Source organism: Callithrix jacchus, chromosome 16, assembly GCF_049354715.1.
Source record: "Callithrix jacchus isolate 240 chromosome 16, calJac240_pri, whole genome shotgun sequence".
In the NCBI taxonomy this organism is placed as follows: Eukaryota; Metazoa; Chordata; class Mammalia; order Primates; family Cebidae; genus Callithrix; species Callithrix jacchus.
The window spans coordinates 35,125,724-35,152,531 of NC_133517.1; the positions used below are offsets into that span (position 1 = coordinate 35,125,724).

The 26,808-nt window shown below is 39.2% G+C and overlaps 1 protein-coding gene and 1 pseudogene across 14 annotated transcripts in view; both read left to right on the forward strand.

Moving 5' to 3' along the window:
- Window positions 1-26,808, forward strand: part of RUNX1T1 (RUNX1 partner transcriptional co-repressor 1) — a 146,475-nt gene that overhangs the window by 50,402 nt on the left and 69,265 nt on the right. The window lies entirely within an intron of this gene.
- On the forward strand, window positions 9,900-10,467 carry LOC108588670 (ubiquitin-ribosomal protein eS31 fusion protein pseudogene; annotated as a pseudogene).

Consider the following 26,808-nt stretch of genomic DNA (forward strand, 5'->3'; position numbering starts at 1 on the left):
TTATGATTTGGTTTTTGACAGTATTTTTAGATGCCCACACAGCTAAGTTCACTAAGAGTCAAGAGTTGGTGCCTTTTGACTTGAATTCTGGGATGTTGGTTCAATCTGATAGTTAATTTTAAACAAATGAACCTATTTCTGTGCACTGAGGTACCATTATTATGTCTTTGCCTCATTTTGAGGCCACCTTCTGATTATTCATAATTTTTAGAGTTTACCCAAACCTCTTTATAGAGTATTTAGGTATACTTCAGTTTCACAGTAATATCAGTTAGTTTTAGAAGTTTAGGTATACAGAGATTTCCTTTTATTTTTCTCTGTTCGACATAAATAAGCATTCAGTGTAATTAAAAAATGTTTCATTGGTAGTGCCTTGAGAAGATTTATTTCTTATGTCTCCCGTATCTTCTGTTGTTCTCTTTTGTGCTTGGTAGGCCTTCAGTAAGTGTAGTCTGACACGCTTTGTGGCCTTTGCCTCCTGTGATAAAATAGATTGAAATGATTCCTGGCACCATCTGGTGAAGAGGAACAGCCCTGGAGGACTGTGCTTTGAGAGAAAGTGACTGAATGCTAAGAAATGTGGAAGTCTAGGGACACAGGCAAAGGATTTTTTTTTTATTTTAAAGAGCATGAACATTAATACATCTTCTTGAGGTTTGATGGGACATGTACTGCCTACTGCCCCATCTGGTGCTTATGATAGCATGGCATATTAGCATGCTGCAAGTTCATAATGTATTCAGGGGGAGGAAACATCCCTTGCATACCAATTGAGGCATCCTCTCTTTCAGAACTGCTTTTGAATTTCAATGATGTTTATATCTTCCAAGCCGTGTCTGAACTGAGCATTTCCGCTCTGAGGAATAACTTGAGAGGTGGAGGGGGGAGGGAGAGTGTGCGTGTATGTGTGTGTGTGTGAGAGAGAGAGAGAGAGTGAGAGAGAAAGCAAGTGTGTATGTATTCTCTCCATTAATTTATCTTCCTTTTTGTGATGAAATTAATAAGCAGTTTTTAATATTATGTTTGTATATAATTTAAAACAATTTTCTTTTTTGATACCACATACTACTTTATTATTATTTCATATATGGCACTTAAAACATTTTGCCTCGTGGAATCATTCATATGGTTGTCCTCTTACAGACTGAATACTTTTCGAGGGTTGGGCTGGTATCTAATTATGTTTGTGTCTCCATGGCACCTAGAGTTCAGTCATCCATTTAACAAATATTTATTTATTGAGCTTACGCCATGGGTCTGACACTGTTATAGATGCTGAAGAATCAATAGTGAGCAAGACTGGTGAGTCCCTCCTCTCCAGGCATTTGTATTGGAGTTGGGAGGAGACAGACAATAAACAAAGAAACAGAAAAATGAACAAGATGATTTCAGATAGGGATAAGTACAATAAAAAAAAAGCTGGGGAGTGACTTACTAGGTGGGAGCTCATTTAGATGGGATTGTCAAGGAAGACACCTTTAAATAGATGAGATTTTTGCTGAGACCTGAGTGATTAGAAGATTTAGTGGCGGAGAAATAGCAACTATAAAGCCTTGAGATGAAAACGTGATTGGCATTTTCAAAGGTCAGGGTAGCTTGAGCCAAGTTCAGGGGCCAGTCCATTGCTAGAAGTTGGGGACTTATTCTAAGCGTGTCTGGAAGCCATCAGAGGGTTAAGCTAGGAAGTGACACGATCTAAATTGCCCCTTTAAAAGGATAACTTGAGCTGCTATGTGTTTCATACTTAGTAGATACTGACTAACCCTGAAAGGAATGAGATGAGCCTTTAAATCCATTGAAGCACCATGTTGAATTGGAATTAGCATGAGTTTTAAGATCAGAAAAATGTCTGTTGGATTCTGGCCTGGCCATTTGCTTGATGTTTGATTTTGAGCAGTTATTTAACCTCCTGTTCAACCAGTTATTTAGCGTATGTTTCTCATCTGTTAAAAGGGAAAATTTATACCTTAAAGCCATGGCATGATTGCGAAAATTAAATGAGATAATTTGTTTAAAGAGACCCAGCACAGTGCCTACCTTTTAATAGGTACCTGATCTATCACTGACATAGGGATCATAATAAAACTTTTGAGATAGTCTCAAGGAACATTTAAACAGTTGTTAGTGTCTAGTTGGAAATTCCTTTTTGGTACTGTTATCTTCTTAATAAAACACTTAAAATATTACCATGATAGTAGCACTCAGCATCTGTAGTTTGCTGATCTTGATATAGAATTATTAAAAAAAAAAAAAACTCAAGGAATTATATGGCAACATCTGTGCCCAGTAAAACAACCTAGATTTTCCTCCCCCAATTTCTTCTTAAAAATGTGTATCAGTGAATTTGATTTTTTTTAACAAACAACATTCTATCATTTACTTTAAATGTACTTATATTTTCTTATTTTTTCCTCAAGACGTTTTTAACATTGAGGAAGCCAAACTGCCTTATTAATTGGATTGAAAATTGTGGTTATGTAAAGGTTACAATGAAGAGTTTTAATTCATAAGATAGTAACTTTATTAATTAGTTGCATAGTTATTAGACATAAGCCCTTCAAAGATAATTTTTTATTGCACCCAAATGGACAAAATAAGGAGTTTCTTAGTTTTTGCATAAATTATGTACTTAATAGCAACGAACAGTCCTTCAACTATTTTCATAGTTTATGAGGTAATGTTTAGCTTCTCAAACTTTCTGTAGAGGATTGTGGGATTGTGAGTGGGGACAGATAATGTTGAGGGTTGAATATGTAAATAGAGTTCAACTTACTGTGTTAGGCATAATTTTTTGAATATATAGGTTGGATAAGTTATTTAATATGTTTTGGGCTAGAAGTTCTCCCCTTCTGAGTTGGTAGATTATTTTTCTGTGTTTTCCCTCCAGATATTCAGGAAAACAAAAAATGCTTAAGGAATGTGGAGGAGGAGGTAGTGTGGGCAATTCAGGCAAGTTTAGTTAGCTCTTATGAGATTCTTGAAATGTTTTTTGATGTTCCACAGAACTGCAGATAGCTGTTAACATCTGCATGTTGTGTGAGAAAAGTCACATTTATGGCTGCTGTATTCTTGCTGGAATGACAGAAAAAGAGAGGGAAGGCCACAGAAAAAGATCACAGAAGATTGGGAGGTGGCCATCACAGTTCAGAATAAAGCATCTGAGATCCAAAGGTGTATCATTTTCCTTCGGTAAGCCCCAGTCGAATACTTAACACTATTTTAGAGGAGTGATAGGCTTGTGCGGTTTGAGGGTAATTTGAAAAAGATACTTTTCTTGCTGAGAGACAGCCTTCGTGAAACTTTGTAGGCCATCACCGATACAGTCTGTCCCCACCTTATGTGTATTTTCATTCTCTTCTGCAGGATACCACAAATACAGAGAGGTAGGTAGTATTTGTGTTCCACTAGAAAGAGAGGGAAAGAAAAACCAGCTGATCAGGAGAGATAGGTACATTTTGCTAATCTGTGCGGGGTGTGCTGGGCCATGGGCCTCCAGAGGAGACCTGCATGATACAGAGTCACATGTGATGCGGCCACCATGCCTCCTCATCTTAATTTGTTTGGCTTAGGTGCTATAGTATTGCAAATTGCACTGGTGGATTTCTCCTCTCTTGGCTCATAAGGACAATGACCGTATCTTGTATAATATCCAATTTGTAATTATTTTTAATTTCAGTTACTTGGCCAACATGGCCTTTATTTTTACCATTTCTCTTACGTGTTTTTCAGATTCCAGTAATAGAAACAGCTCTTTATCACCTTCACAAAACTTGCTTTCTTAGGATATATTAAAGGACATACTAGATACAGTGTACTTATGTAAAATGAACACCATCTCACCTTTAAAAGACCAGGTTGAGTGTCAAATATATGGTTCCGTCTATCTGGCTTTCTCTCTATCTTCTTACTTTTCCTCACACCACCCTTTCTTCCTCCCACAATAAACTTTAAAACAGATGTTGTAGTATATATTTAAAATTTTTAAAAAAATAAAGATGGGGTCTCAATGTGTTGTCCAGGCTGGTCTTGAACTCCTGGGCTCAAGCAATCCTCCTGCCTTGGGTTCTCAAAGTGCTGGGATTACAGTTATGAGCCACCATACCCTGTCAGTTGTAGTAATTTTAGGAAGTAAAATCCATAGTAAGCTCTGGTCATTTTCAAATCACATTGCATACACAGTATTTTTGTTTTGTTTTCTGTTTTTTAGATGGAGTCTTGCTCTGTTGCCCAGGCTGGAGTACAGTGGTGCTATCTCGGCTCACTGCAGCTCCGCCTTCTGGGTTTAAGGGATTCTCCTGCCTCAGCCTCCCAAGTATCTGGGACTACAGGCACTTGCCAACACACCCGGCTAATTTTTATATTTTTGGTAGGGATGGGGTTCCACCATCTAGGCCAGGCTGGTCACAAACTTCTGACCTTGTGATCCACCCTCCTTGGCCTCCCAAAGTGCTGGGATTACAGACGGGAGCCACCACAGCCAGCCTCACACACAGTTTTTAATTATGATCTGACACACTTTTTCCTTGATAACGTTGAGAGGAAATAGGGCCTATATATCATTTACTGATACCTCATTTATATTTTGAGGAAACCAGAAGTTCTTAAAGGTCTGAAAAAAGTGTATTGAATGTTCATTTAAGTAGTCATTATCAATTGTGTTTACATTTCAAGTTAATTGTTTGTTGAAAATGGATCATTTGAATTAGTTCATTTGGTGAGCTAAACATTTGGCAACATTTTAATAACAGCACATACTGAGCATACACAACTTATACTTCTTATCTGGTCCTTCTTGTTAAGCTGTGCAATGGAGTTAAAGAATTATGTGAGAACTTTTCTTAAAGGACTAGTCAGCTGCTCAGAGCTTGGATCCTTCGGAGCTCAGATCCTCGACATGTTTCCTTTCCATTGTAAAGTTGGGCAGTTTATGCAGGTCTGTAGCAGATGTTGGAGGAAGTGGGTGGATAACATTAAGTGGGTGTGGTATCCTAAAATAATCTAGGAGGCAGTTTTGGAGCAAATTGTTTAAGGTCAAGGACGCTTGTCTTTTCTTTCTTGTATCTTTTTTTTTTTTTAAACCCATAGTGCCTAGTAAAATGTTTCACACATAATATGGATGATGCCTATTTCAGAAAAACACCCTGTAGCTCAGTTATGATAGGTCTGTAAATCATATATTCATTTAATCAATCATGCTGCAAGTATTTATTGAACTCTTAATACATGCTATGCCTTTTTCTAGCTACTGGGATGAATCAGTGAATAAAACAGGTAGCATTTTTTGCCCTCATAGAATTTACATTCTAGTGCATGTAGAGTGGGTGGGGGATGGGAGTAGACAGGAGCCGACGATAAATGATAAACGTAAAATATAAGTAAGTTCTGTGGTTTGTTGGATGGTGATAATTATTATGGAAAAATGAGTCAGGATAAGGAGGGTCTGTAGAGCTATTGGAGCAGGAGTCAGGTAACAGTTTAAATTTGGGTGGTTGAAATATGCCTCTTTGAGAAGGTACTTTTGAGCAGAGATTTGAGGGAGGTGAGGGTAGGAGGCATGTAGTTATATGAGAGAGGTGCCTTCCAAGCAGAGGGACTGTCACTTAGGCTGGAGAGTGGATTGTTTGAGGAACAGGAAGAAAGACAATGTGGCTAGTTAGACTGATGTGAGGATGAAAGAGCACCCGGAGATGAGACCAAAGAGTAGCAGGGAGAGTGAGGGGCAGATGGATTATGCGAGGGCTCTTGAAAGCCATTGTCAGGACTTTCCTGTCCAATTAATTTAACATCCATCCCACATTCCCTCTGCTCAGCACTTGGTTGAGTGTATTCTTACTCTTCCCTGCGTAATGTCATAAAATCAGATGCTTAAACATCATCTCATTCTGAAGACCTCACTGGGCTTCATGGTTACTCCTGTCATTATTCTCTACATTCAGATATTCACTGTCATCCAGTCCAACTTGTTTGTGGGTTTTTTATTTGTCGTTGTTGTTTGGCAGCTGCATTCTTTAACCTAAACACTGTTCTATTGTGCCAGTCAAGGCTGCATGTTAAGTCTTTCTTGGTTCTGACTGCTATGTTTTAGTGCTTTTAAACTCCTTTTAGGTATGAGATACCAAAACCAGGCATTTGCTGGAGGTAAACTAACAGTCAAGCTGCAGTAGGATTAACAATCTTGGCCAGGCGCTGTGGCTCACACCTGTAGTTCCGGCACTTTGGGAGGCTGAGGCAGGCAGATTGCTTGAGCCCAGGAGTTCGAGGACAGCCTCGCCAAAATGATGGAACCCTGTCTCTACTAAAAATACAAAAATTGGTGGGGCATGGTGGTACATGCCTGTAGTCCAAGTTACTTGGGAGGCTGAGATGGGAGGATCATTGGATCCTGAGAGGTGGATGTTGCAGGTTCCACCTTCCTATGATTGTGCCACTGCATTCCAGCCTGGGTTACATAGTGATACCCTGCCTAAATTTTTTTAAATCTTTGTATTAATCATTAATCATGTGTTCATATTAAGGGGCATTATTTTCAAGTCTTGTTATAGGCCGTGATCTAGAATCTGCTTCCACATTTCTCTTAGTAAGCAGCATACATACCAAAGACTGTCTTGTCAGCTTTCCTCATTCCCCTGCAGTAGTTAAGGTGGTCCAAGTTACCCTAGTATCCATGAACGTATTAAATGTTAAATGTGTGATACAAATCATTCTTTTCTTTCAAAGTGGTGACAGTCTGAAATGATACCTGAGTCGGCAGGTAGGGGTGAAATATCTGTTTTTTTGGGAGAGCACAGATCATGGTGTAGGCCTCCTGTGTAATACAGGCATGTTCAGTTTAAACTATTTGAATAATTTCCCTTGACCTACTTAAATTTTCTGACCTCCGAGAAGTTGCTGCTTCATGCAAAAGTCCCTGAAAAAAATAAATAAAAACAACTGAACCTAAGTGGCTGTATGGGTATCCTTTCAACAGTGGCTGCACAATAAGCAGGATTTAATTTAGTAAAAAAATATTTGAGTACTGAGTCTTGGAACGATTTTGTTCCCAGCATTGCAGGGGTTTTAAAGAGAGGAAGACACAGTCCTGGCACTGAAGAGACTTAAGTGTAGTAGGGGATATAACGGCAGATTGAGAGATTGAGAGCAAGAGAGTAGAGACTGATTAGGGAGAAGTTACGAGAGGTAGCATGGGTTCCAAATCAGCATGAGAGGATTTTGAAAGCATTGAGTTGAAGTCCGTGATAGAAATTTATTGAACGAACATCATTAGTTGGGAGAAAAGGTGAGAGTGGCATCAAGGGTACTGTTTGCATTTTGAGCTTGCGTGACTGGCAGAGTGGTCGAGCCCCAGTGGAAAGCAGGAAGAACTGGTTTTGCGGAAAGAATAATCTCACTGATATGTTGAATTTGACACTCTTACAATTGTAGGAGCCATCCTGCCAACAGTTAGGAAATGTGTTATGGTAGTTTGGGTGAGGGATTATGTCCTGAGATATAAATTAAAGTGGAAAAAAGTAAATTGTACATGTATATGATGTATCGACAATTTTGAGAAAATGGAAAATACTAAATAGATGTTATCCTTAATCCAGTTACTGAAGCTTTGAAATTCCATTGCAATTATATTATGTTTTGTTTTGGTGGTGCATAAATTCCCACTTGATAATTAACTTTTATGTCCTTTCTATTTTTATTCTATACTTTTATTTTCCGTGTGTGTGTGTACATGTATATATATATATTTTGTGTGTGTGTGTACATGTATATATATATATAGTGTGTGTGTGTGTGTGTGTGTGTGTGTGTGTAGATAGTCTCACTACATTACCCAGGCTGGTTTCGAGCTCTTGGCTTTGGCTTCAAGTGATCCTCACACCTTGGCTGCCCAAAGTGCTGGGATTACAAGCATGAGCTCCTGCACCTGGCTTATTTTATTACTTCATTCTGTTGCTCGTACATATGCTTCCTCATAGTGGAATTCACTGATTCCTCGGTATCCCTGCTTGAATCAAGATGGTTTCCAGGTAATATAGTGGTTAAGAATTTGGGCTTTGAAGTCAAACAAAACTAGGTGTGATTTTCTCATCTTCCCTCCTTTTACTTGCTTTTTGTTCCTGAGTTTTCTCATCTGATTCTCTTGGGGATTAAATGAAATAATAGAAAATCATACATATTGGGCCTCAGTAAATGGTTGGTGAAGTGCATAGTGGTGATGAGGATGACTAATAACATTTACTCACATCTCATTAGGTTTATCCGTGCTTCTGGATTTTGCAGGCATGGAGACGTGAAGTGGAATGGGGCCCTGCCATGGAACATGAGTTCAGTGGTTGCTCAGCCTACCTCTTCATGGTGCTCTGTGCTCTTTTTGCCATCTCTTGAATAGACTGATTGAGACACAACAAACTTACACCCTCTTGGTCCTCTTCACTCATTTTTTACCATAGATGCTACCTTCAAGTCTGGAATTGACTTTTTCACACCTACCTTTCTGTGAGAACTTGCAGAAGTCACATTGGTTTTCTCACTCACAAAACATAAATACAGCCAGTGGTCGCTTATAATCTGTGTATTCAAAGTGACTTAATTTTGACCTTTTCTTTCCTGCTGCCTGTCTTCTGCCCATATCACTACTATTGAATTTCAGTGCAAGAGAATGAATATGGGTTCATTTTAGCCACTTATCAAGGATTTTTAATAGTAGATAGTGAAAGTACATTACTTACCATGAGCCTTTCTGAGTTTTGTTTTCTCTGTCCATCTGCCCATGCTGTTCCTGACTCCTGTTATGGATAGTAGGATTTGGCAGTTGGGTAAACCAAATAAGCACTATCTGCTAAAGAATTTAGAAACTTCAGCATAAATTCAGCCTAAGGGTTTTTGTTTGGTTTGTTTCTGAGACAGAGTTTCACTCTTGTTGCTCAGGCTGGCATGCAATGGTGCGATCTCGGCTCACTGCAACCTCCGCCTCCTGGATTCAAGTGATTCTCCTGCCTCAGTCTCCCAAATAACTGGGATTATAGGCACGTGCCACCACACCCAGCTAATTTTTTGTATTTTTAGTAGAGATAGGGTTTCACCATGTTGGCCAGGCTAGTCTCAAACTCCTGACCTCAGGTGATCCACCTGCCTTGAACTCCCAAAGTGCTGGGATTATAGGTGTGAGCCACTGCACCTGGCCAAGGTTTTTATGATTATAATTATTTTTAAAATTGTGATTTTAATACTGTTACTCAAAAATTCTAAGGAATTTACAGCTGAAAATTTTACATATACCATCTTTAGTGTAACACTCTGTATGTTTGTTACCATAAAAGATACAAAATAATCAGACTACTCTTTATTTCATTTATTTTAAATTTTATGTAAATTTATATTAAGTTTTGTGAAATGATAATGTATAATGACTTCTTATAAAGTTTCCTGTACTTTTGTGATAGTTTGCTAGAAGTAGTTTTTTTTCCTTTCCGGTATGTGTTTGTGTGTGTGTGTGTGTGTGTGTGTGTGTGTGTTGAAAAGACTGGGACTCAGAGGAAAAGAATTTTGTTTCATTTTTGGTAAGGGATTTCACAAACTTAGTTTGGGGACAGGAGGATATCTCAGGTAATCTTGGAAAATGTATGTCAGTTTTCTTAAAAGAATTTTTTAATTGAGCAAAATTAACTTTTTGTAGAAACTATTTTTTTGTAGGGGGCAGAATGCTGTATAGTCACTAGCAAAAAGGTCTGAAAAATATGTATAGATTAAAATTCTTCCTTGGATCACCTCTTTCTCCATATTCGCACATTAACTTTATAACAAATAAGACATATGTCTCCTTGTGAGAGAAGTGAGAAATGGTAGACTGAGGTCAGGTGAATTGTCTGGATATGAACTTACAGGGTCACATGAAAAAGGAGTAAGAAGCTTCCTTTTCGATCCGCCATCTGCGCCTCACGTGGGGCCGCCACCAAAATGCAGATTTTCGTGAAAACCCTTACGGGGAAAACCATCACCCTCGAGGTTGAACCCTCGGATACGATAGAAAATGTAAAGGCCAAGATCCAGGATAAGGAAGGAATTCCTCCTGATCAGCAAAGACTGATCTTTGCTGGCAAGCAAGCGGAAGATGGATGTACTTTGTCTGACTACAACATTCAGAAGGAGTCTACTCTTCATCTTGTGTTGAGACTTCGTGGTGGTGCTAAGAAAAGGAAGAAGAAGTCTTACACCACTCCCAAGAAGAATAAGCACAAGAGAAAGAAGGTTAAGCTGGCTGTCCTGAAATATTACAAGGTGGATGAGAATGGCAAAATTAGTCGCCTTCGTCGAGAATGCCCTTCTGATGAATGTGGTGCTGGAGTGTTTATGGCAAGCCACTTTGACAGACATTATTGTGGCAAATGTTGTCTGACTTACTGCTTTAACAAACCAGAAGACAAATAACCGAGTTAATAAAAGACATGAACTAACAAAAAAAAAAAAAAAGAAAAAGGAGTAAGAAAGCTCACATGCTTGAATAAAATGTAGCAGTTTCCTCAAGTCTTTTTTGTGTAACTAACATGCTTGAATCCAAAAGCAGCTCAGGGCACTCAAATAGTGAAATGGCACATGGTCTTTCTATGAGAAAGCTGTGTTTATTTAAACAGTGGATGCTTATCTTTTCCTTTATGTTCAGATTCTCAGATTACAGTAATAGCTGCCATTTATTAGTGCTTTATTATGTTCCAGCTGTTGTAAATTTTTCACATTTTTATTTTCTCATTTAATCTTCAGAAATCACTTATGGAGACAGTTGCCAAGATCATCCTTATTTTAAGGTGAGGGAAAGCAGAGGAAGTGGGTGGGCGTGCGGTGCCTCATGCCTGTAATCCCAGCACTTTGGGAGGCCAAGGCCGAAGAATCACTTGAGACTCTTTGAAACCAGCCTGGTCATCATAACAAGACGCCATCTCTACAAAAGAAAATTAAAAAATTAGCTAGGTGTGGTGGCATACACCTGTAGTCCCAGCTAGTTGTTGGAAGTCTGAGGTGGGAGGATCACTTGAGTCCAGTTAGAGGCTGCAGTGAGCCATGATTGCAGCATTGCAGTCCAGCTGGGGCAACAGTAAGAACCTGTCTCAAACGAACAAAGGAAAAAGAAATCCAGTAATTTGCCCAGTTTAAGAGGTTGGTCTGGGATTCCGTTTAAAGTCTACTGATCTCAAACTCATGGTCTAACTACCTGGTACTGTTTCTGGTGTATTCTCATGATATCATAGGCCGCAGGTACTTCACCTTCATAGAATAAAACCAGATAATGTTTACATTTGAAAGAGATAATAAAGAACCACGCTTCAGGCTGGGTGTGGTGGCTCACACCTGTAAATCCCAGCACTTTGTGAGGCTGAGGTGGGTGGATCACCTGAGGTCAGGAATTTGAGACCAGCCTGGCCAATGTGGCAAAACCCTGTCTTTACTAAAAATACAAAAAAATTAGCTGGGTACGGTGGCGGTTGCCTGTAATCCCAGCTGTTCGAGAGACTGAGGCATGGCAGTCACTTGGATCCAGGAGGCAGAGGTTGCAGTGAGCTGAGATATGGCTATGTCATTCCAGCCTGGACAACAGAGAGATACTTAGTCTCAAAAAAAAAAAAAAACTTTCATTGTTTAGCTTAAAAAATAAAATAAAATAATTAGGCCCAAAGTTTGTTTGTTTTGTTTTGTTTTTGAGACAGAATAGTGCTCCATCACCCAGGCTGGAGTGCAGTCACACAATCTCAGCTGCCTGGGCTCAAGTGATTCTCCTGCCTCATCCTCCCGAGTAACTAGGATTACAGGTGCCCACCATCATGCCCAGCTAATTTTTCGCATTTTTAGTAGAGATGGGGTTTCACCACTTTGGCCAGGCTGGTCTTGAACTCCTGGCCTCAAGTGATCCACCCACCCTGGCCTCCCAAATTGCTGGGATTACAGGCGTGAGCCATAGTGCCTGGCCAGGCCCAAAATTTTAAACAGTTTTTCATTCAGCCAACCAATCAACTAGCATATATTTACTGAGTATCTACTATATGCCAAGTAACAAGTACATCAAACAAGGCCCAGGCCTTCATGAAGTCCCACTGGCCTTTAGTCATGGATTTGGTGGTGGGTTATTGGTGGGAGGCATTAGTTGAATAGCATGTTGGCTTTGAATGCTGTTCATTAGCTGAGGGACAATGGGCAAACTGTTCATTCTTTTTAAAGCTCAGTTTTTTCACCTGAAAATGGTAATAAGAATAAGATCTATTACACTGTCTTACTGTGAAGATTAAATGTAAATCACTTAGCAAGATATCTGACACTTGGTAAATGCTCAGTAAGTATTAGCTGCTAATAGTATAATTAGAAATAGGCCGGATGCAGTGGCTCATGCCTGTAATCCCAGCACTTTGGGAGGCTGAAGTGGGAGGATTGTTTGAGCCCAGGAATTTGAGACCATTGTAGGCAACAGAGTGAGACCTCATCTCTATTTGAAAAAATTATTTTTATTATTTTATTTTATCATATCTAACTGCAGCTTTTAACACCTGGACACAAGTGATCCTCCTGCCCTAGCCTCTGAAATAGCTACAACTATAGGCACATGCCATTACACATGCTAACAAAAATTAAATTAGAAATATTTCTAGTAGTAACTGTATTTCACCCTGACAAGGAAGGTACATACAAAGATATTTATAGTAATATGTGAGTTATATGATGGGAAAGAAATGGAGAGCTTCAAAAATGCAGTAGAGCCAGACCTAACTCCCAGTTCAGTCAGGGAAGGTTCTGGTGCAGCAATGCTGTTTTCTGTTTCACCTTCTTTGAGTGTGTGTGTGTGTGTGTGTGTGTGTGTTTTAAACTTGATAACTTATTTGTTACCCTAAATCCTGGTGTTCTTTGACTTAACACCAGTTTGCCAGCACATATTTGTTCATAATTAGCTATGTGCCAAGCACTATGCAGAATGCGGGGGATGGAATAATCAATGGGATGTAGACTTGGCCTTTTAAGGAGCATGTGTGTCTCTGTGTATGTGTATATAGTATACACATGGACACACACCTGAAAATACAATAGTTGTAATAAATGATGCTAAGTTTGCTAATAAATGGTGTAAAATAGAGCCCAAAGAAGGGAATGATTAATTCTTTGCTCTGAATGTGGGGCAGGGGTAATGTAGGAGGCTCCATGGGAGAGGAGGCACTTGTTCTGTGTCTTGAAGGATCATAAGCTTGTTGTAGTTAGAGAACATTTCAAAATCAGGGGAGACCATAACCTGGGAATACTAAGGTATGAATTGGCACAGCAGGAGCATATGGTGCAAGAAAGTAATAGAAAGAAATGTCATTTCTGTAGGTAGGAGTGGTGGAAAGGGAAGCCACTGGATGCTTTTAAGCAGAGGAGTCACATTGCTGGGTTTGAATGTTAGGGTCACTTTAGGGGTGATGGCAAGGGTAAATTGAAGAAGATGAGATTTGTAGTACACAAGGTGAAAGAGGATGAGGACTCGATGGGCCACAGTGTCAATGAGGAAGAAAGGAAGGGAGGGAGGTGCAGGCTCTAGAGGCACCAAATAAACAGAACCGAGGGGCTCTAGTGATCAGCTGATGTGGAGCCAGGTGTAGTGAGCGGTGGTGTCTAGAGTGATTCTGGATTCTGATTTGGGCAACTGGTTGCCATCAACCAGAATGGGGAATAAGACATCAAGAAAAGACAGTGAGTTCACTTTGAAATGTTAACTTTCAGGTTTATCTGGTGTACTAACACAGGGATACTCATTGGCAAGATGGATCACAGGTATGTTCAGTAAAGATGTATATAGTGGAAATCTTCATTTGGAGTCACTGGTGGTAGCTAAAACCTTTTCAGTTACTCAGGAAGAAAACATATTGGATAAAGAGAGGAAAGTCTTGAAGAGAACATGGGAATACCAGGGTACTAGAAGGAATGCAGAGAGAAGGAACTGTTATAGAGGTTTTGAGAGAGTCAGGTGTTGTTAAGAGGACAAAGTTTCACAAAGGGAGTAGTGTACAGGGTGAAGCACTACAACAGGACCAGGAACTGAAAGGGGGTCAGGATAGCCTTTTGGGCCTGGCGTGGTGTCTCATGCCTATGATCTCAGCACTTGGGGAGGCCAACGCGGGCAGATCACTTAAGGTCAGGAGATTGACACCAGCCTGGGCAACATGGTGAAAGCTCATCATTGCAGTTCAGCCTGAGTGAGACCCTATCTCAAAAAAAAAAAAAAAAAAAAGCCTTTTGGATTTGGCCATCTGGAAGGAAAGTAGTCACAGGTAACCTTGTCCTATTGGAACTTTTTTGTGGTGGGTTGCAAAGTGGATGGAGCTGCTGGAGTCTCCCCTTAAGAAGCCAGGCAGTGGGGGAATGGAGGACATGCCAGTACCATCTACAATAAAGGGGAGGGTTTTGTTTTTCCTTAATGGGCGAGACTCCAGCAAGCCCAGGTTTTGAGAACGAATGGCTAGGACTAATTAAATTGAAGATAAGAAAGAAAGAGGAATTCCTGGGAGAGTGAAGCCCCTAGAGGCAGAAAGTACCTCTTCTGAACCTATAGGCCTTGGTGCAGATACAAAGGAGTTTTGAGGGTGAAGTTTACAGAGACTTAGGTCTCATGACCTCAATTTGCTCTATTAAGTAGACCATGAGGTTATCTGCAGAGAAGAGTAGCAGAGTTTGGCCAGAACATTGAGATGAGTCAAGTGATGTCTTTGAGATTAATGCAACCTAGTTTTTTTACTGGATGACTTTCTTGCCTCACCTTGTCTGGAGCTGTACCATGTTGGACATGCTTGGCTCATTTAATTCCTGAAAGCCTTAGTTCTTCATTTCCTGTGTCCTGTTTGGCTTTTGCTCTTTGCCTTATCACGCCACACATTTAACCTTGACCTAGCATGAACTCATAGCTATTCACCCTCCCTTTGTGTTTCTGTTTTTTTAAATGATATCTGCTTGTTTCTTTTCTTACTGAGTTTATAACAAAATTTACTCTCCACTGTTGCCCTTTTAAAAGTTAGAATCCTGCCTTCATTTGTTTTGACTTTTTTTTTTCATATATATATACACCTAGCCAGACACTGTCCTAGGATTGGGATATAACAGTGCTCTGGGAGAGAGATTAAACTCCAAATAAAAGGTTATAAAATAATTTCAATTAGCTGGGCATGGTGGAACATGCCTGTAGTCCCAGCTACTTGGGAGGCTGAGGTGGGAGGATTGCTTGCACCTGAAAGGTTGAAGTTGAGGTTGCTTGCATCTGGGAGGTTGAGGTTGAGACTGCAGTGAGCCGAGATTGTGCCACTGCTCTCTAGTCTGTACAACAGAGTGAGACCCTGTCTTGGAAAAAAAAGGGATTTTGAGTTTGAGTTTTGTAAGTATTGGTAAGGAAACAAAGGGGTGAAAATTCTGCATGAGGTAGGATGGTCAGGAGAGGATTGATTCCATGAGAAGGTGACATTGATGTTGAAAGATAAAGGTGAAAATGAGCTTACTGTTTGTAGAGGGGAGAAGGGAAATAGTAAGTCTTAAAAAGTAGTTATTGTTTTCATAAATAGACATTCCATACGTATTGGATTGTGTGTGAGTAGGTAACTGCCTGGAGCTGTTTGTGGTATTCTTATGTCTTCCCTATTGGTCTTTCCCTGGTTCCTGAAAGCCCCATGTAAGACCTGTAACAGATTATACTCCTCTGCTTTAAAGCAGATGACTTTTTTTTTTTTTTTGAGATGGGTTCTCTTTCTGTCACCCAGGCTGGAGTGCAATGGTGTGATTATGGCTCCCTGCAGCCTTGACCTCCCAGTCTCAAGCAGTATTCTTACCTCAGCCACCTGAGTAGCTGGGACTACAGATGCATGCCCCCATGACTGGCCCATTTTTTGCATTTTTGTAGAGATGGGGTTTCATCATGTTGGCCAGGTTGGTGTTGAACTCCTAGCCTCAAGTTATCTGCCTGCCTCAGCCTCCCGAAGTGCTGAGATTATAGACATGAGTGACCACACCGGATGACTTTTTAATGTATTTTTTTTAAGAAATATTGACAGGAAACGTAGCCGTTACCGAACACCTACTATGCATTTATGAGCAGAGGAAAAAAACAAGGCACATGTGCATTTCTTTTGCTCAGTTGGATGATTTTTCTCTCTGCCCTCCCTCCCTCCCAACATCAGCATCTGTGGCTTCTCAAGGCATTAGTCATCCATAGGACATGAGGTTATAAATTTGTATATTGATAAGAAAGTTTATTTCAGAACTTCTCATGTGATTCTGATCCAATAGCCTATTTTCCCAGCCCAGTTGAAGATCATCAATTTTTATTTCATGAGAAGAGGGTGCATGTATGTGTATGAAATTGCCATCATTAGCTCACCACCATTATATGAATTAGTTGAAATGACTATTGGAACTTTAGTCCCAAAAGTAGACATTTGGGACAGATCTGAAGCTCAGGACATTGGGCCTAGATGGCTGTCACTATTTGGCATCTTTAGCTGGGGAACAGTATAAGGGTTCCAGATTTCTTGGAGATCAGAGGAATAGAAGGAGGTACTGAAAGGAAGCTAAGCAAAGGAGAACAAGAAAACACTGAGGGTTAACTATGCTGACCTCATATTTTGTCTAGAGTCAGCTCAGATAAGTTGACATAAAGCATAATTTTCCAGGGCAATATCTAGTGTTTTCTTGAGGCCCAAACTTGTAGAACTAAGTTATTGTTCTTAAGAAAAAAGGAGATTAAGACTAGAATTTGTATAATGGTTTATTAGGCTTCAGAACCCTTCTTGAGGCATCCTGGCAAGTTCTCCTGAAAAGGAAAGGTATTCAAAGGTACTGTGTTGATCCCTCAAAACAGAAGTTCTCAACAGTTTTTCTTGCTGTCACTCAAGGAATGTTGACATTGACAATCACAGTGGTCTTCTATGAAAGCGTTGATCACATTCCAAGAATTCTATCCCTTTGCCTTTTAGGGAAGTACTAGTGATATTATCATAGGAATGGTTTGGATATATCTTAACTTGAGTTATTGTTAGTAACAATAGCACGATGAGCTTAGAAAACTGAGAACAATTTCTTTTATATTTAGACATTTATTACTTTCATAATTAATTTATCTGACAAATAGTATAAAGAAGATTGTGTTTTTGAAAACAACCTTATACATCTTTAGCAAGCAACATTTTCATTTATATGTGGAATGCTCTTTGCAGTTGTCCATCAATGTTTGGTTTGATTCCCCCCATTATAATTCTTCATAAGCTCAGAGAAGACATCTCTAGTGCTATATGAAATATAAATGATTCCTGGTAAATGGATGGGAATTTAGACTGTCAATTTAATAACATATATACCCACATTTATAGTATAAATAGAGGTGAGACTACATTAAGAACATACTAATGTTAAATTTATGTATGTGTTCACTTGAGACACTTCCCTGGAGCTTAGGGTGATGTCTGAATTGTAAAAATGTGTCATTCAAATTGTAGCTAGCCAGAATTTTATGGTTCTAGGTTCCCCAGTAGTTTTCCTGGTATTAAAAGGTATGCTTGCTTTTAAAATATAGAAGTTGAAAATGGAGTTGATCTCCCTTTATATTGACCATAGTAAGCAAAGAGGAAATCTTTAAAATGTTTTCATATATTTAGGATGTACAAGTAAAGATGCATTTCTTACATGCATATATTGTGTGGTGGTAAAGTCTGGGCTTTTAGTTTACCCATTCACCCCAGTAGTGATCATTATACCCAAAAGATTATTTTCAACCCTGACCCCTCCTCCCCTCCACTTTTTGGAGTCTCCAGTGTCTATTTTTCCGTTCTTTTTTTTTTTTAAACAGAGTTTCTCTTGTCACCCAGGCTGGATTGTAATGGTGTCATCTTGGCTCACTGCAACCTCCGTCTCCCGGGTTCAAGTGATTCTCCTGCTTCAGCTTTGCGAGTAGCTGGGATTATAGTTTCCCACCTCTACCCCCGGCTACTTTTTATACTTTTAGTAGAGAAAGAATTTCACCACGTTGGCCAGACTGGTCTTGAACTCCTGACCTTAGGTGATCCACCTGCTTTAGCTTCCCAAAGTGCTGGGATTACAGGACATGAGTCACCTTTCCTGGTCTATCCCATTCGTTATGTCTGTGTACCCATCGTTTAGCTCCTGCTTGAAAGTGAGAACATAGAGTATTTGACTTTCTGTTTCTGAGTTATTTTACTTAGGATAATAACTTCCAGTTGCATCCAGGTTGCTGTAAAATACATGATTTGATTCTTTTTTATAGCTGGATAGTACTATATGGGTGTGTGTGTGTGTGTGTGTGTGTGTGTGTGTGTAAGCCATTTTCTTTATCTGGTCCTCTGCTGAGGGACACTTAGTTTGCTTCCTTATGTTGCTGTTGTGAATAGTGCTGCAGTAAACATGAGTGTGGGTATCTTTTTGATATAAGAAGGAAATCTCCATTTAAATATATATCTTCTCAATTAATGTGTAAATATAATTATATGTTCAAAAAATTGCTAATATAAGTCACGGACTGTTGAGATTTGTCCTTGGGAGCCCTTACAGAGACCTCAACTTTTAGTGAAACTGCTTTATGGGGTGGGTTCCATTTTGTCACATGACACTCATTGAATGCTTTATAAATAATCTGATCATTTATTTGGGGATTGTATTTTTATGGTGCTCTAGTATACTTTTGGATTTTTTCCCAAGGTGATTTCTAGGTCTTTTCCTTTCAATCAGCTTTCAATTTCAATTGTTTGTGAATCTTCTTCTTACTAAAATAACAGTCATTCTTTTATTCAATAAACATTGATGCTAGGCACTGTTATATGAATGGGATACAAAGGTGAATAAGGTGCTTTTTCTACTCATGTGTGTTCATGGACTTTCATGTGCTACAGCCTGTTTAGCTAACCCTGCCTCTTGAACCCCTTCTCTTCTCTTTTGGTTGTCTTGATTCTTCCTGCTTTTTACTCCTTCAATCCAAAGCTGAATAGCCTGGATAGAGTTCCAGATTTTATTGTATTTAGCCTGGCGTGGTGGCTCACGTCTATAGTCCCAGCTACTTGGGATTCTGAGACAGGGTTTTGCCACGTTGGCTAGGCTAGTCTGGAACTCCTGGTCTCAATTGATCCACCTGCCTCATCATCCCAAAGTGCTGGGGTTTCAGGCATGAGCCTCTGTGCCCGGCCTGTCAATATATTTCAAAGTTCTGCCCCATTGTGAATCATGAACTTAAGAAATAGCTACTCAGTATTCTAATAGAGATCATTATTGTACATACCCTTCTAGTCTTTTTACACACAAAACACATACACATCTATCTATCTAATTGTCTTAAAATAGTTATCTTAAAAAACAGGATCTTGTAAAACATACTGCTTTGTAACTTCCCCCCATGTAGTTGTAATATATTTTAACGATCTTTCCAAGTACATATACACATCATTATATTTCGCTGTGGTTATATTAGAATTTGAATTGTCAAATGCCTATTGTTGAATAGTTAGGCCGTTTCCTCATTATGAGTGCCTTTGTACACTTGCTATTATTTATCTGCAGTAATTTTCAAAGAATGGAATTGGTGTATTAAAGGATATGTATAATTTAGAGGCAACTGATACATATTGCGTAGTTGTCCTACAGAAAATCTATTATTTTAGAAAAGCATATTAAAGTGTCAGTTTGTACTCTAATGCCATGTCATCATTAAAAAAATGACATTTTGTTGGATGAAGAAGATGATCCTGTTTTAATAAAAAAAAATACTAGTGAGATTAAACTTTCCCTCCAGTTCCATCCAGGTTGCTGCAAAATTTATGATTTCATTTTTTATGACTGGGTAGTATTCCATGGTATGTATATGCCATTTTCTTTATCTAGTCCTTTGTTGATGGATACTTAGATTCCTTATGTTTGTTGCCTTATGGTATAAAACAGTACAAATAAAAAATATACAAAATAAATATTAATGATTAATTTAATGATATAAATACTAATGATGTTTATTTTGTATATTTTTTGTTTTTACTCTTTTACAATTTTTGTTCTGTTAGGCTGTTGAACTTTTAATTATTGACTTGCTGGAGCTATTTCATTTTTTAGAGACAGGGCCTCACTCTATTGACTAGAGTTGCTTGGGAATTACTGAATTATTGAATTACTTTATCTTTTTCTCACTACTGTAAGAAATTATTATATACTAAATTCTTAGATAAATGTATATCCATTTCTGAACTTAGTATTTTTTTTCCTGCTACATTGGCCATCTATTCATATACTAGCAGCACACTGTTCAAATTATTATTGTTTTATCATACTTTTTTTTTTCTGAGATGGGAATCTCTCTCTGCTGCCCAGGCTGAAGTGCAGTGGTGGAATCTTGGCTCACTGCAGCCTCTGCCTCCCAGGTTCAAAAGATTCTCATTCCTCAGCCTCCCAAGTAGCTGGGATTACAGGCACGAGCCCCTGAGCCTGGCTAATTATTTTGTATTTTTAGTAGAGATGGGGTTTCATCCTGTTGGCCAGGCTGCTCTGGAACTCCTGGGCTCCAGTGATCCATCCACCTCAGTCTCCCAAAGTGCTGGGATTACAGGTGTAAGCCACTGTGCTCAGCCTTGTCATGCATTTAAATAAACATAAGGCTGCTCGGCACTGTGGTTTATGCCTGTAATCCCAACATTTTGGGAGGCCGAGGCAGGAGGATTGCTTGAGATCAGGAGTTCAAGAGCAGCTTGGGCAACACAGTGAGACTCAACCTCTACAAAAAAATTTAAATTAGCCTGGTATGGTGGTACATGCCTGTAGTCCCAGCTACTCCAGAGGCTAAGGAAAGAGGGTCACTTGAGCCCATGAGTTCAAGGTTACAGTGAGCTGTGTTCATGTTCATGCCACTATACTCCTACCCAAGCAATAGAGCAAGACCTGTCCCAAACAAACACACATGCATACATACATATACATACATTAGGTTAAATCTTGTCACACTTTCAAAGTTTTTCCTGGGTATTTTTACTTTTATTTCAGAATAACTTTTAAAACATTTGTAAAATTCTAGAAAAAATTCTGTTGGTATTTTGTTTGTAATGATGTTGGGTACATACACAATAGGGGTTGAATGGACACCTGACGATGTTAACTTTTTTAGGTGGTTTAGTACAAAAAAACTAAGGACCTACTGTGTGTAAGATGTTTAGACACTGGAGATACAGCATGAAAAAGATAAGGACCACCATCCTTTATCTTGACCAACTTTTATCATTGTGAAGGATTATAAGTAAATTTTTTCAGATTCACATTTTAGAATTATTGCACTGAAAGTGATGAAGAGGGGATTTGAGTGGAGACACACTGGAAGGAGAGAAAACAGTCAGAGGCTGTATAGCTTCTGAAGGCCAGGTCAGAGGTGAACTGGGGATGGATCTCAAAGGTTATTTAGAAGTGAAGTTGACAGGATATTAGGATGCATTGTGGCCAGAGAGAAGTCTAAGGATGATTGTGGTATTTTGGCTTGGTCAGCTCAGTGGAAAATATTGCTATGCTCAGAGATTGAAATACAGGAGGAGTCACACATTTCCAAAGGACTATGTTAGGTTTGGTTCTACATGTCACTATCAGTGGGATATCCAGCTAGAAAGCAGTTAAGAAAGCAGTGAGACCACTTGGTCTGGCCCTCAGGAAAGTATTTTTCCTTGAAGATACAGACACCTGGCAGAATTTGTTGCATGAGATGTGAAGGCCTGAGTCAGAGGCCAGACTGGTTGAAGCCAGTTCAGAAGATGAGGAGGTAAGGAAGTGTCAGGGTCCAAGAGAATTCAGAGGGTGCCCAGAGGACAGGTAAGGTAAAGACTGAAAGATATCTTTTGGGTTAACCACAGAAGAGTCCATCTTTTTGCTGGGGTGGTTTAGGTGGAACAGTGGTGATTGAAGCCCCACTGCAGTGAGAATGAGGTTGAAATATGAGAAAGTGATTTCATTATTATCATCAATTATTTTATTATTTCTATCACTGAAGAAACTTTGGAATTCCTTCTAAAGAGAACAAGGAGTCCAAATTGTTTTGCTGTACCTGTACCTTCAAATCTATATTTTTTAAATAGAAAATTTTCTTTTTATCCACTGTTTGCTCATACTAAGTACTTGGCAATGTGCTAAGTTCTGGGACTGAGTTGATATGATAGGAATTGATATGCCCCCATGTCCTTGTGGGACTTGACTCTCTGGCAGGAGGTGTTAGGCGAATAATTATGCAATTATATATAGCAGTTGTGGTAACTCTATAAAGACAGATTAGATGGTACAATATTGCTTATAATACAGTGGGTAGGATAGAGGAGAGATCAAGGATGCCTTCCTTGAGTAAGTGAATTTGAGCTGAGATGGATTTTCTAGGGAGAGGGAAAGGCCTTGAGGTGAGATGAAGTTTGCATGAGTTGCAATGAGGCATGAGATGAGATCAGAGAGGCACAGACTAAATCTGTCTAGGTTGTTGGTCATTTGAAGGGTTTTGGATTTTATTCCAGGAGTTATGATAAACCATTGTAACACTTTTAAATAAGGGGATGACTTGGTTGGATCATTAGAATGTAAAGTTCTTGAGTGTAGTGATTTTTTAAAAATTTTTGTTCGCTGACCTGTTCGTAGTGTCTAACAGTACCTAGCACGTTGTATGTAGCTCAATAAATAATTTTGAATGAATGCTTTTTTTAAAAAACGAGTGAAACATTTGGTTTTATAAGAAGTTTTCATCTGTTGTTTCATGAAAACAGATTGCAGTGTAGGGTGAGAGGTAATGAAGTCCAAGTGGAAGATGGTGGTGGCTTCTATGCTGGTGGTGGCAGTGGAAATGGAGAGGCACATGGAAATGGAGGAGGTAGAATAATTTGATAGTGGCAAGTGTGGGAGAGGAAGTTATTTGGGTTATTTTATACATTAACAGCACAGTATCATTGACAAAATTGAACTTATTCTGCCCTTTTTCCAAATACTTCCTCCTGCTGGGTTTGGTTCTGGTTTTTGACATCACCATGCACTTCTCAGTTTCTGCTTATTCAAGGGCATCTTACTTGTTACTGAGCTCTGTGAACTTGAGCAATGCTTGCAAGTATCTCCTGAATTTTTCCCTTTTCTCCATTCTTACAGCCATTTCCATCCTGGATTCCTGTCTTACATCTTGCCTAGACTGTTGCTATCCAGTACTCCTGGCCTGTTACCACTTTTATCCTATTCATGCTCTGCTCCAGATGTACTCATACTATAGAAATGAGCATGCCATTTGGCTACCTAAAATCTTAGTGCTTTTTCATTGCCTATAATGTAAAGCCTAAACTAACAGTACTTTTTTTTCCTAGAGTACATTCAGTTAAATTCAAGAAGTATTCATTTAAACTCCTGCTGTTTGCTTGTCCATGATTTAGCCACAGGTACATACTCTGGGCACCTTCCTGATAGTCTGTCTTGATTTCCTAACTACTGTCGTTAACTGACTCTACTGGGTGTCTGTGCTACCATTTTTCTGTAGCAGCTCTCTGAGCCTTCTCTATAAACCTTCTTTAACCTTGTCAGATAAGACAAATGTTATTAGAATTATAATTTTCAGTTCTTCAAGATGATAAAAGGATTGGATCACTAATAACTTATTTTTGTTTTTTGTTTTTTTATTTTTACTTTCCAGAATGAACTACAGTTTGACAACAGGGTGTTAACATACATTCTTGCGTTCAGTTTTGGGGCCCTTGTGATAACATACATCTTTCTCTTCTCTTTGGATAAGCAGGAATGACTTCTGTTATTTTGGCAATTTAGTTTTTCTTCCTAAGTATTGTTATCCTTAAGTAGACATTTGCTATTTGTCTGTGCCAGGGACTTTAAACTTTTCTTAGGGACCCCTTTTTTTTTTTTTTTGAGATGGAGTTTTGCTCTTGTTACCCAGGCTGGAGTGCAATGGCGCAATCTTGGCTCACCACAACCTCCGCCTCCTGGGTTCAAGCAATTCTCCTGCCTCAGCCTCCCAAGTAGCTGGGACTACAGGTGCATGCCACCATGCCCAGCTAATTTTTGTATTTTTAGTAGAGACAGGGTTTCACCTTGTTGACGAGGATGGTCTCGATCTCTTGACCTTGTGATTTACCCACCTCCGCCTCCCAAAGTGCTGGGATTATAGGCGTGAAGGGACCCATTTTTAAAATGAGATCTTAAAATACCAGGGTTTAAGTCAGATTAACCCAGAACTACCCTAGTTGAAGTGAAGTAGTTAGATCCCAGACTGCTGCTTGATACCGTCTTGGTACCTTACATACCTCCAAGAAGTGGTGATTGGAACAAGAAACAGCAGTCACCGGAATAAAGGTGATAACGGCTGTGGAAGGGATGCTGTTTCTGAAGGACTTAGACATACAAGTCATGCCCTGTGTCCACCAGTATTCCCTATGACAGCAGTTCTTTCCTTCATGAAATGAGTATGATTTTTCTATCCAGAACCATCATTTGGGTACTTGTACCTTTGAATTTTTGTTGTCTGTTTTTTAGTTAGTTTGTTTTTTGTTTTTGTTTTTTTGTTTTTTGAGAGAGAGAGAGAGAGGGCCTCACTCTGTCACTCAGGGCAAAGGTGCAGTGGCACAATTGTAGCTCACTGCAGTCTTGAACTCCTGGGCTCAAGTCATCCTTTTGAGTAGCTGAAATTACAGGCACATGCCACCACACCCAGCAAACTTTTTCTTAAATTTTAAAAATTTCATTTAAAAAAGTTTATCTATTTATTTGTTTTCAGACTAGGTTATAAGACTGGCTAATTTTTGTATTTTTTGTAGAGAGAGGATTTTTGCCATGTTGCCCAGGCTGGTCTCAAACTCCTGGGTCAAGCAATCCATCTACCTCGGCTTCCCAAAGTGCTGGAATTATAGGTGTGAGCCACCATGCTGCCTTATTTGTTAATGTTTACAGTGCTTTCTGTTTTCTTGGTGGTTTACAGGTCATTTCTTTCTAAAAATCAGCAAGTTGGTTTAGACTAGGCCCTGCTTCTACTTCTCAGTATTTTACCTCCATTTGAATGGGTACATGCCTTCACCATGTATCCTATTTGCCTTATTCTCTTTTGCCCCACTTTAGGTAATAAAGAATTATTAACAGATCTCTAGCTGTTTTTGCAGAAACTAACCTTTCTTCCTTCCTTCCTTTCCTCCATTCCTCCCTCGCCCCTCCCTTCCTCCCTTCCTCCCTTCCTCCCTCCCTTCCTGCTTTCCTCCTCTCCACTTATTCCATCCATCCATCCATCCATCCAGCCAGCCAGCCAGCCAGCCAGCCAGCCATCCAGCCAGCCATCCATCCAATGCCTAGTATTTCAGGCACTTTTCTAAATGCTACAGAAGCTGGAGCTAACAAAACAGAGAAAAATCTCTATTCACGAAGCTGACATTCTGGTTGGGGAGACATTAAAAAATAAGATAAATGTGCCTTGCATAGCTAGCTAAACTAAGTGCTGTAGAGGAAGGGAAGGGGAATTCCTGTCATCCCGGTATGGAAATGAGCCAAACATTTTTTTGAAATTAGTTTTTCAGAAACAGTGATAGATTGGCATAGATTTATCTCATTCTCTTGCCTGGCTTCTCTCTTAATCCAGGTTCACACCCATTAAAGACATAGGGTTGTGCTTCAATCTGTCATCTCTGATTCTGGACCAACTGCTAACAAGCTCATCCCAGGACTGAGCCTGTGTTCTTGTCCTCACTGGCATGGTCACCTTGACGTTTACTGATCACTTGGACTGATAATGCCTGGTGACTCACTTCTTCAGAGCTCGTAGCTTACATATCTTTGGGATTCAAACTTTTGTTTTTCTTATCTCATCATCTTCAAATGCAGAAATCTAGCATATAAAGCAAGTGAAAAGATGTGAATGGCATGGAAGGTGTTTAGGATGAGGCCCCAGGCGGTCCTGCTCCCCACCCCTTCCGGCTGCCTTGTCATCTCCATGGACTCCTTCCACAGAGCTATTATTTCTAGGATAACATTTCAGAGTCATTATTCCAGGATGGCATTGTCCTTTTGTGATGACAGAAGTGTTTTATAACTGAGCTTTCTAACATAGCAACCATCAGGCACATGTAATGAATATGCAGCTAGTGTGACTGAGAAACTAAATTTTAAATTTTATTTAATCTTAATTAAAATTTAAATAGTCACATGTGGCTAGTGGCTACTTTATTGGAAGATGCAGTTTTAATGTAACGTTAGCTCCAGATTTAACATTTACTAAGTGCAGTTCATATCCCATTTTCCAGATCATGAATAAAATGACAATAGTTTTAGATGATAATGGACTCTAATAGGCTGGATTAAGACCTGACTTGTAACCTTGGGCAAATTTTTTAATCCCTCTGGTCCTCAGTTCCTTTTTTTATAAAGTGAGCAAATTTATAGTACCTTTTCATAAGAGGTTTAAAGTAAAAGCATGCCCCACATTTGGCACAATGCCTAACCCTGATTTTAGGTGATTTATCCTAAGAGAGTTTTTGTTGTTGTTGTTGTTTATTGGTGTTTATTGGTTTATTCGGCTTGTAAAAGATAAAATATGCCCATTATAGAATGGAGAAAAACAAGAAGAAGAAAATAAATATAATCGGTAATCCCGCCATCCATAGGCAAAGTGACAGAAAGCTTGTAGAATGTGGAAGATAGTACGTTTTTGGTTTACAATATGCCTTTCTCTTTGTTTTGAATATGTGCATGCGTGACTACACTGACACTACTATTGTAAAACAGAGTTTTTAGAGGCTATAGATCATATGTGTATAAATTGCCTTATAAAGGTTTTTTTTAAGTATATAA